The sequence below is a fragment of the Pinus tabuliformis genome, chromosome 4_1, assembly GCF_031772625.1.
Source record: "Pinus tabuliformis cultivar Carrire ecotype Pingquan chromosome 4_1, CPIR1, whole genome shotgun sequence".
Taxonomy (NCBI): Eukaryota; Viridiplantae; Streptophyta; class Pinopsida; order Pinales; family Pinaceae; genus Pinus; species Pinus tabuliformis.
In genome coordinates, this window is record NC_142303.1 from 182,800,996 (window position 1) to 182,812,201 (window position 11,206).

At 39.0% G+C, this 11,206-nt stretch overlaps 1 pseudogene; it reads left to right on the forward strand.

Annotated features, from left to right (window-relative positions):
* LOC149174815 (cysteine-rich receptor-like protein kinase 27) overlaps positions 1-10,905 on the forward strand; it is a 78,295-nt pseudogene extending 67,390 nt beyond the window's left edge.
* Positions 10,906-11,206: the final 301 nt, after the last annotated feature.

Consider the following 11,206-nt stretch of genomic DNA (forward strand, 5'->3'; position numbering starts at 1 on the left):
TAGATTTACCTGGAAACTAACGATTTTCCTCCATGTTTCTGATTTTCTGAGATCACACTAAGGTGCGGCGAAAAGAGAATACGCATGAGAAAAATCATTCCATTCTGTTTCTAATTTTCCTAGATCACACAGAGTCATGTAGAAAAGAGCATATGTAGAAATGAAAGTACAGATCTATTAATAAAAAATAGAGAGCTAAATAAACTGAAATAATCAGAGAGAGAATAACTAAAAACTACAAATAAAAATTGTATACCTCCAGATCTTAAAAATGACATAGATAGGGATACCAAAACCTTTTCACGTCAAACGAAAGGGGTTCCTCACTGGAACAGATGCTCCTAAAACAATAGAGCAGTCCTATTGGCCCGAAAGCAGTCAATAATAGTAGATCTAAGAAATGAAAGTGGGATGCAGTTCTACCGGCTTCTGATTTGGATCACCAACGGATGCAGCCCTCAAATCGCTCTGATACCATGTAGGAATTTACAAGGTAAGTTCCTTAGAAAAAACACCAAAGGACACTACTCACAAACAGATCACAGATCAATACACCAGTATTCTTGACGTGGTGAAAACCCTCAAAGAGGGAAGCAGTCCACAACCTGAGCCAATGCAGCCACTTCAGGAAATTTATTAATGAAAGAATGAAAATTTAGATAAGCTTCTCTCATGAATGGTTACCCTACAAATGACCCTCCATGCTCTTTAAATAGAGATCATGGACCAATCGGGTGTTAAGGCACGGATCAAGTGTTGGTAATATCGAGGAGAGAATGAACCGTCGGATTGTAAGTTACAAAAGTACATAGTAAGGAAACACACTTTACTTAACTCTACACTAGACCAAGTTATGCTTAACTATTTCCTATGTGTTGGAATATCGTAACACAACTAGAAAGTAAAAACATGTATAAAGTATCTCACAAATCCTTTGTGAAACCTTCACTCACAGGTTCTACTTGAACCTATATTACAATTTACAAGAAACTGGATAGTAGATAAGTCATCATCAGATCCTCTTAATGATTCTCATTCATACTATACTAGCTACTGCAAATTTATAATTCAGAAAATTGGAATAAGGAAATAGAAAAACCACACATTAGATATAACATGAATCAAAAAATCCTCTAGCATGAAGTGCAAAAAAAGCTATTTTATTAAGCTGAGTCTTCAGATGAACCAAAATCCAACCATGAAATGATATTTACAAAAGATATATATATAGAGAGAGAGGCACCAACTCCAACTCTCCTAAATTGGTGGTTATACTATTTCCTTGTTACATGGGTGTCTTTTAGATATTAAAAAGATCTCCCATCAAATTGCAACCAAAAGTACAAGTGTAGATGAGAACAAGAGGAAAAATGACACTTTGTTGCTGGAAAAACCGACTCGCTGCCCCTTTTGCTGCTGATTTTTCTCTTTGTGGTCTTGACTATTAAATGACCATATAGCTTCATTAAATACAACCTTCAAAAACGTCATAGTTATCTCATATCTATCATATTCCTTATCCATATTGTTATGGGTTATTGTCTTTCCAAAACTGGCCTGGAGGTTTCTGCTGACATCTGTATATTTCTGTTAAAATAGGTGCTAAAGGAAATTCTGGTAGCGCATTACACGAAACAGAAAGAACGAGCATTGAAATTTAAACATATGGTTAGGATTGAATTGCAAACACGTTTTAACATTGGAAACATGGGTTTATTTAAGATCAATGGGGTAAGAAATGGATGGCTATGGCTATGACTGACACCTAGCTAATACGATCAACCAAATCGATTAACCACTACCACTTGACTTGACCCAAAGTTTGTGACCTATCCAATCACGAAATCTCATGATTTCCATTAAATATTTCACCATTATGACATGTGAACAATTGAAAACAGTTGCATTTTCAACTTTATTTTTTGAAACGGGAAACACTACCGGAAATTCTGGTACCATCGGAAAAAAAAAAAAAAAAAAATAGGAAATAAAACAGGAATGACAAGACTGTCTGAAAAATAGGGGAGACTATCTGAATAGGAAAATCGGGCACTACCGAAAATTCTTGTAGTGTTTTTTTTTTATTTTTTTTTATTTTACAACATTAATCTTAAAAAATAAAAATTTTAAAACCTAATCATGACTTAGCCTAGAACTGTGCTGACACCGCCAATTTAGATAACCACTTTTGTAATTCGCATAGAAAAGAGCAGAAGAATATATCGTGTTCGTTTGTGAATATGTATCTATTCAAACACTCTTCCTTTGACAGGTGAAAATTTCTATTTTCCTAGGCTGTAAATGTGTGTAGTTTCTGATCTATCCACTTTTCGATCTCTTTCTTAGTGGGGAACAACTTTTCACACATTCCTTATATAGTTCCTGGTCCCTGAAACATAACCATTTATTGGCTTGAGGAGTCCTAACCCAGGTTCAAATTTAGTTGCACCAACTAGCAAAACCCTAACTGTCGGTCCTTTCAGCAACAACCCACGTAGCGCAAGCTGCGGTCTCACCCGAAGCAGTATTTGGGGATGACATAACTAGGTTTTGTGCATCCAAAGGTCAATGTTGGGATGGGATCACTGGGGTTAACTTTGTCAAATTTTGTAATTCCTTTTTGTAAATATGTAAAGTCTCCACGATTTTTCGAAGTGGAGTGTGAAGATAGTAAGAGTCAAAGGGACTTTAGTCCCTTAGGTGGTTAGGTGTTAGGAAGGTTTTGAGACCCACCCATCATCCATGGACCACAATATTGTAAAAGAAAAAGCTATAAATAGAAGAGTCATAATGAGTCTAAGGGATCATCAATTGGTAGAAGATCATTATTGGGCAGGTAATCTAAGGCAAGAAAGGTCTGTTTCCTATACTTAGGTGAAGGGGAAGGCATCTATAGCTGAGTGCTTGGAGACCTTGGTAAGTTTGTAGCCTGAGTGAACGAGCCCCTATAGATGAGTGCGCAGGGAAAACGGGTCTGTACTTGAATGAATACATATAATAAAGACAATTTTGATCCAATAATTGTGCATCTGAGTCTCTATTTTTACTTCTCCAGTTTTCTATATTTTAGCTCTATATTCCAAATTATATGAATGAATTCTTATCTTATGTGTGAAAGTGGTGGATTTGTACAATTTGTATGTTTTATTAATGTTGCATGACCTTCAAGAAGGTATAGAGGCTGTTTAAGTGAATTATTGTTATTTCAGAAGGGTTAGGGTTCACGAAGACAGAGCTAAGCCTTAGGAGCTAGAGGAACCTATCACACAGGCCTCTGGATGTAGAAGCTTGGTTCTGTCATCCCCCATAATTCTTCGGGTGAGACTACAGCATGTGCTATGCAAGTTGTTGCCAGAAGGGCTAGCAGTTTAGAGTTCTGTTGGTTGGCACAACTAACTTTGAACCTAGGTCAAGCCCCAAAAAGCCAACAAATGGTTCCATTGCCGGAACTAGGATTTTGCTGAGGAATGTGTGATAAGTTGTTCCCCACAAAGAAAGTGATCGAAAAGTGGATCGATCAGAATTTGCACGTGTTTTCATCTCAGCAGAACAGAAATCCACCTTTATCGAAGGAAGAGTGGATGAATAGGTACCTATTCACAGATGAACATGAAATATTATTCTGCGCCTTCCCCTATAAATTGCATGAGTGGCTATTTAAATTTGAAGATAGTTAGGGTACGTGGAAGGTTGATGACCCTATTATGTGTACACTAGAAATAGTGAAGCGCTTGGAGGCTTCAGAAAATAACATCGCACGAGCTGTCGACCACTAGATCAATTGTATTTTAGGAGGATTCATCACTAAGTTCATGATTGATATGTACTCCAGCTACAGTGAAGCAGAGAGAAGGTTCTTCAAGGGACCAAGAGGTATGTACCTGAAATATTTGAAGACCCAGATTAAAATGCTATTGTGCGAAAAATGGGTTATGCCCTTAAATTTATGTTTGGGACTATGCAAAGTGGGAGAGAATTAAGAAGGAACGAAGAATCAAGCTTTCAATACAGTCCTCTGTTAAGATCATCTAATAGCGATGACTAAGTTAATATTCTGAGAACATCACAAAGTGCACTATAGATCGTAAGTCAAGGTATCGCAGGGATACCTCATCCATCCACTCCACCTCTAACTCCACCTCTGCCTCACACACCTACACCTCCACCTCCACCTACACCTCTGCCTCCACCTCCACCTCCATCATTTAACATGGTGAATACAATGAAAATGCTTGTGTTTAAGGGTGTGGGAACTGAAGACCTTGAAAAATTTTGGTTCGTCGCAAATGTTGTATGGAAGGCACAACAAATCTATGATGATAACATGAAGAAAGCGCAATTAGTCATAGATTAAACAGAGGGTAAATGAGTCTACATGGGACTTTGATCAAATATTAAATTATCTGATTCAACAGGCTCATATGAACATTGCAAATACTCAACATAGAGACTGGTACATTGCTTCACTCCTACTTCATCTGAGATTACCATTGTCACAACGTAAAATAGGAACATAAGAAGAAGTCGTGGAGATCACCATGAGGCTAGAAGCTTCACCAGTGCAGGACAAAAATGTAGGGGTACAACAGATTCAATTGTAGCTAGTAAGCTTGCACATCAAATTATAGAGCTTGAAGAAGGGAAAGGAAGTCGAGGCTGAGGTGCACAGAGAATTTTGGTTCCTGAAGTGCAAAGGCGAGTGTGATGACAAGGACCACTATCCTGTTTATCGAAATTACCTAATAGGGGGAGGTCATGTTCCCCTAAAACTAGAAAACATCATCACACCAAGCATAGCAGTAGCCTTGTGGTGCACTATCTGTCAAATAGTTGGGAAACATGTGACTGACAACTGTCATCTTCAACAGAAGTTCGGACAAACTCTGCAACAATTTTTTTGTAATTTTTGTAAATCAATAGGGCATGATGAGCACAATTGTCAAAGCTACGAAGCGATGATGGAGCAAACCCTTACATATAGAATGTAGGTGTAAAATCGAACTTAGGATTAGGGTGCAAGTGTAGTGCATGGAGGGTTTCAGGGCCAAGGAAGATGACAAGGAGGAGGGGTTGGAAAGGGTCATGGAAAAGTCATTTGTTATAATTTTGGAGAACTAGCTCATTTTGCACATGACTGCTAGAACCCAATGCATCCCTCCTATCAGTATTTCCGATAGTCTAATCATGTTATAGAAGATTGCCTGGTACTAATAGCCAAGATGGTGGAGAAGAAGGCTCAAAAAACTTAGCAGAATATTGATATATTGAGAGCAGAGCCTCACGAATAAGAGCCTAGTATTAATATCATAACGTGAAGTGGCATTTCCATAGGAGAAGATAAAGGAAGGCAACCGAAAATTGACAGATGGGTACGCAAGGCTGATGAGAAGGAAATTGGATATGATCTAACTTGGGAAAAGGAAACCTTTATGGAAGCCAAAAAGAGCTTTGCTAAGGCCTCTACCTCTGAAAGTCAGGAGAAGTCAGGAAGAAACAACGAAGCATAGGATGTAGATCCTTCACTATTAGCTACCTTTCTAAAGAGTTTTCTGAATCTGTTACGGGATAGAAAAGTGGTAGAAGGGCTCCAAGAGTTGATTGATAATTGTACAGGTAAGGTCAAGATTCCTCCATAATAGTGCATTGTATGAAAAGTGGGCAAAAGAAAGAAATGAGCAGGTCGTGAAATGAGGCTAATTGCATAGATTGGAGAATATGGAATGGATCAAGTAATTCTTCATCTAGGATATTACGCGAATGTACTAGAAAAACAAACTTGGGAAAGAATGGGAAGACCTACACTACAGTGGTCTCCTATCCAGCTACGTATGGAAAATCAACAGAAGCTCATTCTTATGGGATGCCTATATGGGGTTACGGTGGATATTGAAGGAGTGAGCGTCGTAGCTGACTTTGAAGTGATCAAGAAAGTGGACAATAGTAATCCCTACCCTGCACTATTAGGCATTGATTGGGCCTTTTACATGAATTTGACCATTAATCTTAAGAAGCGCAATATGACAATTGAGAGAAAGGCTCTCTAAGTTATTGTTCCATTGGATCTAAATGAAGGTGTGCGATACACAGAATGAGTCCATGATTATGAAGAACAAGAAGACGATGTGGACAAGATATATAAGATCACTGTGTGAGATGAGGATTGGATCAATCCTACAACAGATAGATGAATTACATGGGATAGAGATAGTTCTTGCACCTGAGATTCTGATGAATATCCTAAGCATTGGCAGAACATATTAGACGAAGTCTCCACGTCATGCTGCAACATGTCGATAAAATCGCTTCACTGCATATCCATAGAGGTATGAACTCTACCTCATTATGATGGTTTAGATGATGTTAATTTTCTTTTGAATAACTTTGAAAGGGAGGTTCCAGAAGAACATCCGTTCGAGGCACTAGATCTGGCATTGTGTGCTACGCCTGCTTGTTGGTGGGGTACACATAAGGCCAGTTTCGCTGACTAGAAGGAATACTGATGAATGACTAAGCTAAGGTTCGAGTATGCCAATACTCGTATGATAGAGAAATACAATATAAAATACGATCTGTGTGAACATTTGGCGATGTGGACGAAAGCTTGGGGAGATGAACCTCAACTTGAATGGGTGAACATCTTTTATCATACCTTGGATACCATTCCGATATATTGGTACCTGGAAATTGAGCTACGCCATGGGGCAGACGAGTGGGATATCCTCAAGGAAAATTTTCTGTTGACTTTCATCTTTGAGGATGGATTTGAATATATTGATAAAGCGCTCCAAGAAATTAAGTTTGAAACCTTTTGAATGCCTAAGGAACTAGTAGAATGGGTTCAACCAAACTGGAAAATGCAGTTGTGCCATGTGCTAGACTTATATAACATGGCCGCAGGAGAAGAAGAGGATGACCCTAGGAATATCAACACTCTGGAGTCTAAGGGACAATGCAAAGTTGAAGGACCAAAATCAGCAATCCCTAACATAATAGAGTCTTTGAAGACCAAACAGGTAAACATTGGATCAGACACACAACTGAAGTTTACGAAGATAGGTGACTATTGGGTTTGGGATACAATTGATAAGGTCACAAAACTATTGCGTGAATAGCAAGACTTGTTTCCCACTAAGTTCTCAGATCTGAAGGGGATAGTAGGGGCCCTGGGCATGATGAAAATTACTTTGAAGCTAAAAGTGAAGCTTGTAAAAAAATGACCCTAGAATTTGAATCCCAAATATAAGGAAAAGGCATGCAAGGAGTTAGACAAAATTCTAGAAGCTGGGATCATTGAGACGGTGGAGTCAAACTGGGTAAGTCCTATCGTAGTCCAGGAAAAGAAGAAACAAGATGAAATCTAGATATGTGTAGATCTGAGTAAACTCAATGATGTGTGCATCCATGACCCGTTCCATACACCATTTACCAATGAAGTCCTGGAGAATGTTGGAGGGCAGGAAGACTATTCATTCACTGATGGGTTCTCGAGGTACCATCAAATCAATATTGCACCAGAGGATCGCAACAAGACCACCTTTGTGACGAAATGGGGATGTTTTCAATACACGGTAATGCCATTTGGATTGAAGAATGCACCTACGATCTTCTCACATGTGATAATTGTAATTTTAAGGAATTTATCCATAAGTTCTTAGAAGTCTAATTTGATGACTATACTGTATTTGGTTTGGTCAAATGCCATGTTTCAAGTCTACGCCTCATGTTGTGAATTTTTTGTGTGCCTTTTGGAATATTGTTGGGTCATGTGGATTGCAATCAAGGATTGATGGTAGACCCCTTGAAGATAGTTATTATTATCAATTTGGAAACCCCGAAGAATGTAAAACATCTAAGCGCGCCACTGGGCCATACGGGGTATTATAGAAAGTTTATCAAGGCATATGCATAAAGTCACAACACTAGTGGAGAAACTATTGAAAAAGGACGCGACATTATATTGGGATGAAGAGTGTCAGAATAATTTAGACATTCTAAAGGATAAAATGGTCACCACACCCATTTTGGTGTTCCCATATTGGAAAAAGGAGTTTCATGTTCATGTGGACGCTTCTTATATTGCACAAGGTGTGGTTCTGATTCAACTAGGTGAAGGCGATATTGATCATCCTATAGCGTTTGCAAGTAGGAAATTGTGAAAGTTGGAGAATAACTATTCGACTACAGAGTGCAAAGGACTGGAAATGGTGTATGCACTACAGAAATTCTGACACTATCTGTGGGTCGCGCACTTCAAAATGTACACATACCATTCTGCTCTAAAATACTTGGTCAATAAGCTTGTGTTGGGAAGCAAGATTTTCAGATGGTTATTGCTCTTTTAGGAGTACGATTTTGAGGTGATTGTGAAGCCCAAATGATTGAATGCTCCTCCTAATCATCTCTCTCATATTGAGATTGGTTTCCTAATGAAAAGTGTTATCATATTGAGAAGGGTTTCCTAATGCATAACTATTTGTTGTTCATGTTGCAGACAATCACTTTGCTAATATAATCCAGTTCTTAACAACTAACATAACCCTAGATGGATATTCTACACAGCAGAGGAAGGAGTTGGTGGTTCGTGCGACTGACTTTTCTGTGATCATTGGAAACCTATATTAAATTGGCTTCGATGAGATACTACGCTGACATTTCCTAGAGTTTGAACGACCAAGAATCCTTGTAGAAGCACATGGAGGAGTAGTGGGAGGCCACTATGTTGGAAGAGTGACTGCGCTAAAGATCTTGCACACATGAATTTTGTGGCCAACTGGGCATAAGGATTCAAAAGAGTATTGTAGGGCATGTGATTCTTGCCAAATGATGGGGAAACCATCATGGAGGGATGCATTTACTTTAAATCCACAGATAACTTTACAAGTGTTTGATAAGTGGGCGATTGATTTTGTGGGTCCAATCTAGCCACCAGGGAAAAAGACTAAAGCGCGATATATAATCACAACAACTGAATACTCGATGTGATGGCTGGAGGCTCAACTAGTAAAGGATTGTAGCGCAACTACCACTACAAATTTTAGTTTTAAATTTGTCTTGCCCCTATTTGGTTGCCCTAAGATATTAATGAATGACAAGGGCACACATTTCTTAAATGAGACGATTTCCATGATTCTTGAAGAATTCCAGGTTTATCATCAGAAGAGTACACCCTACCACCCTCAAGCTAATGGAACCATAGAAGATTTCAATAAAATCCTGGAAATCACTTTAACAAAGGTTTGCAATGCAAAGCGGAATGACTGGGATGTGCACATACCAGCTGTCATGTGGGTGTATAGAACCACTTGTAAAAATTTGATAAGCCAAACCCCTTTTAGGTTGGTCTATGGGAAGGAGGCTATGATGCCCATGGAATATATTGTGCCAAGTCTACGGATTGCAGCACTGACCGATCTAGCTCATAACGATTCTATGGAGTAGTGCCTCATGTAGCTGATAGAATTGGAGGAGGACCCGGTTTTAGCAGGATTTCACCAACAACTGCAAAAGGAGAGCCAAAAATCATGGCACGATTGACATATAAAACAACACAGCTTCCAGGTTAATGATTTTGTCCTATTATATGAAAAAAAATCTACGAAATTTCCTAGAAATTTTCAAATTCATTGGCTTGAACCCTATGTAGTAAAAGAAATTATAGATGGTAGCGCAATTCAATTCACAAAGCTGAATGGAGAATTGTTTCCAGGAAGAGTGAATGGAAGTCGATTGAAGTTATATAAGGGTGATCCCACCCCTGTGCAATGACTATATGATGGTGAGATAGTCTTAGTACTCTAGGGAGCTGTAAGGAAGTTCGAGACTATAAACTGCACTGCCCAAAAATCAGACAGATGAAGTAAGAAAGTTGCGTGATGGATGAAATTAGGGCGCCAAGATGGTTGTGCCACAGTGGTTGTTTCCACATAGCCTGGTCAAAAAGTAGCATTTTGATGCAATGTAGATGATTGGATCACAAATTTTCCGTTAGGAGGAGTAGGGAAGTCACATTTCTAGGGAAAAACTTTGGATATTTGTCGCCAAAGATGCATTAATGATAGAAATTTGGATGGAACAACTAGATTCAAATTCAAATTCACCTATAAATATGGCATGCCACCTTGCATTAGAACACTTTTCATTTTGAGAATCGACTTTAAGTTCTTTTTCCTTGTGGATCCATTAGTCATCACTAAAGGGGACTTAAACAGAATAGGTGATAAGGTCTAGGACACTACAACTGACCTATGGACCTAGTTTTAGTAGTAGTACCAGCACGCATTGGGAAATTTGTAGAAGGATCTGCACAATCTATAGATCCAGACAAGCCGATTGCAAGCGAGCGTTGGTCAAGCGAGTGGAATCAAGGCGAGCCTACATCAAGCAAGCATGATAGTATTGGACATGGATCGAACTATGGATCACTGTGTGATTTAGTTACTAGAAGGGGCCCTACGTGTCGACTTAGAAGAGGCCCATGCCTAGCTTTCATAGATTAAAAATTTGGATATCAACCTCGCGACACTCCCTATCCAAACCCTGCATGAGTTACACCAAGGGGTATCGGACGAGATGAAGGTCAAGGAGAAGAGTGTGTTGTTGGTAATTAATGAAGTTAAAACCAAAAACATGGAAATATTTGAAGAAAAGGCACGTGTACTGAAGGAAAAGGAAGAAATTTCTACGCATAGTTAGCACTTAGAAGCAACGATTACAAAGGCATGTAATATGCTACCTAAATTTAATATTGCAGTTGATGTGGAGCCCACAGAAAAGATCCAGAAGCTGGTTGTGGTGGTCAAGGAGTCCAAATATGAAATCAGCCAAGTTCGATTTGAGTTACAACTACAAATTTCAGAGCTACAATTGAAGTTGAATCTGACGACTCTGCCAGAGGTTCGAGAGTAGCGTGAAGTTGCTATCAAGGACGGAATGGCCACTCTAGATGCAGCACTCAAGGACTGCAAAAAATTGTTTGAGCAGTCCATGGAGCTATGAACGTCTCTGTAGAAGTAGACCACTCTATAGAGTATTGACATTGACCTTAGAAAAAAACAACAACAATTTGATGAGATCGGGTTGACTTTATGCACTTTGGTGCTAGTACAACGGTTCACGAGATTACAAGAAGGGAAGTAGCTTTAGACTGAACTTGAAGAGTTGCACTGGAAAGAGGCCATTCTTATGGAAAGAACATAGCCTTGGATAG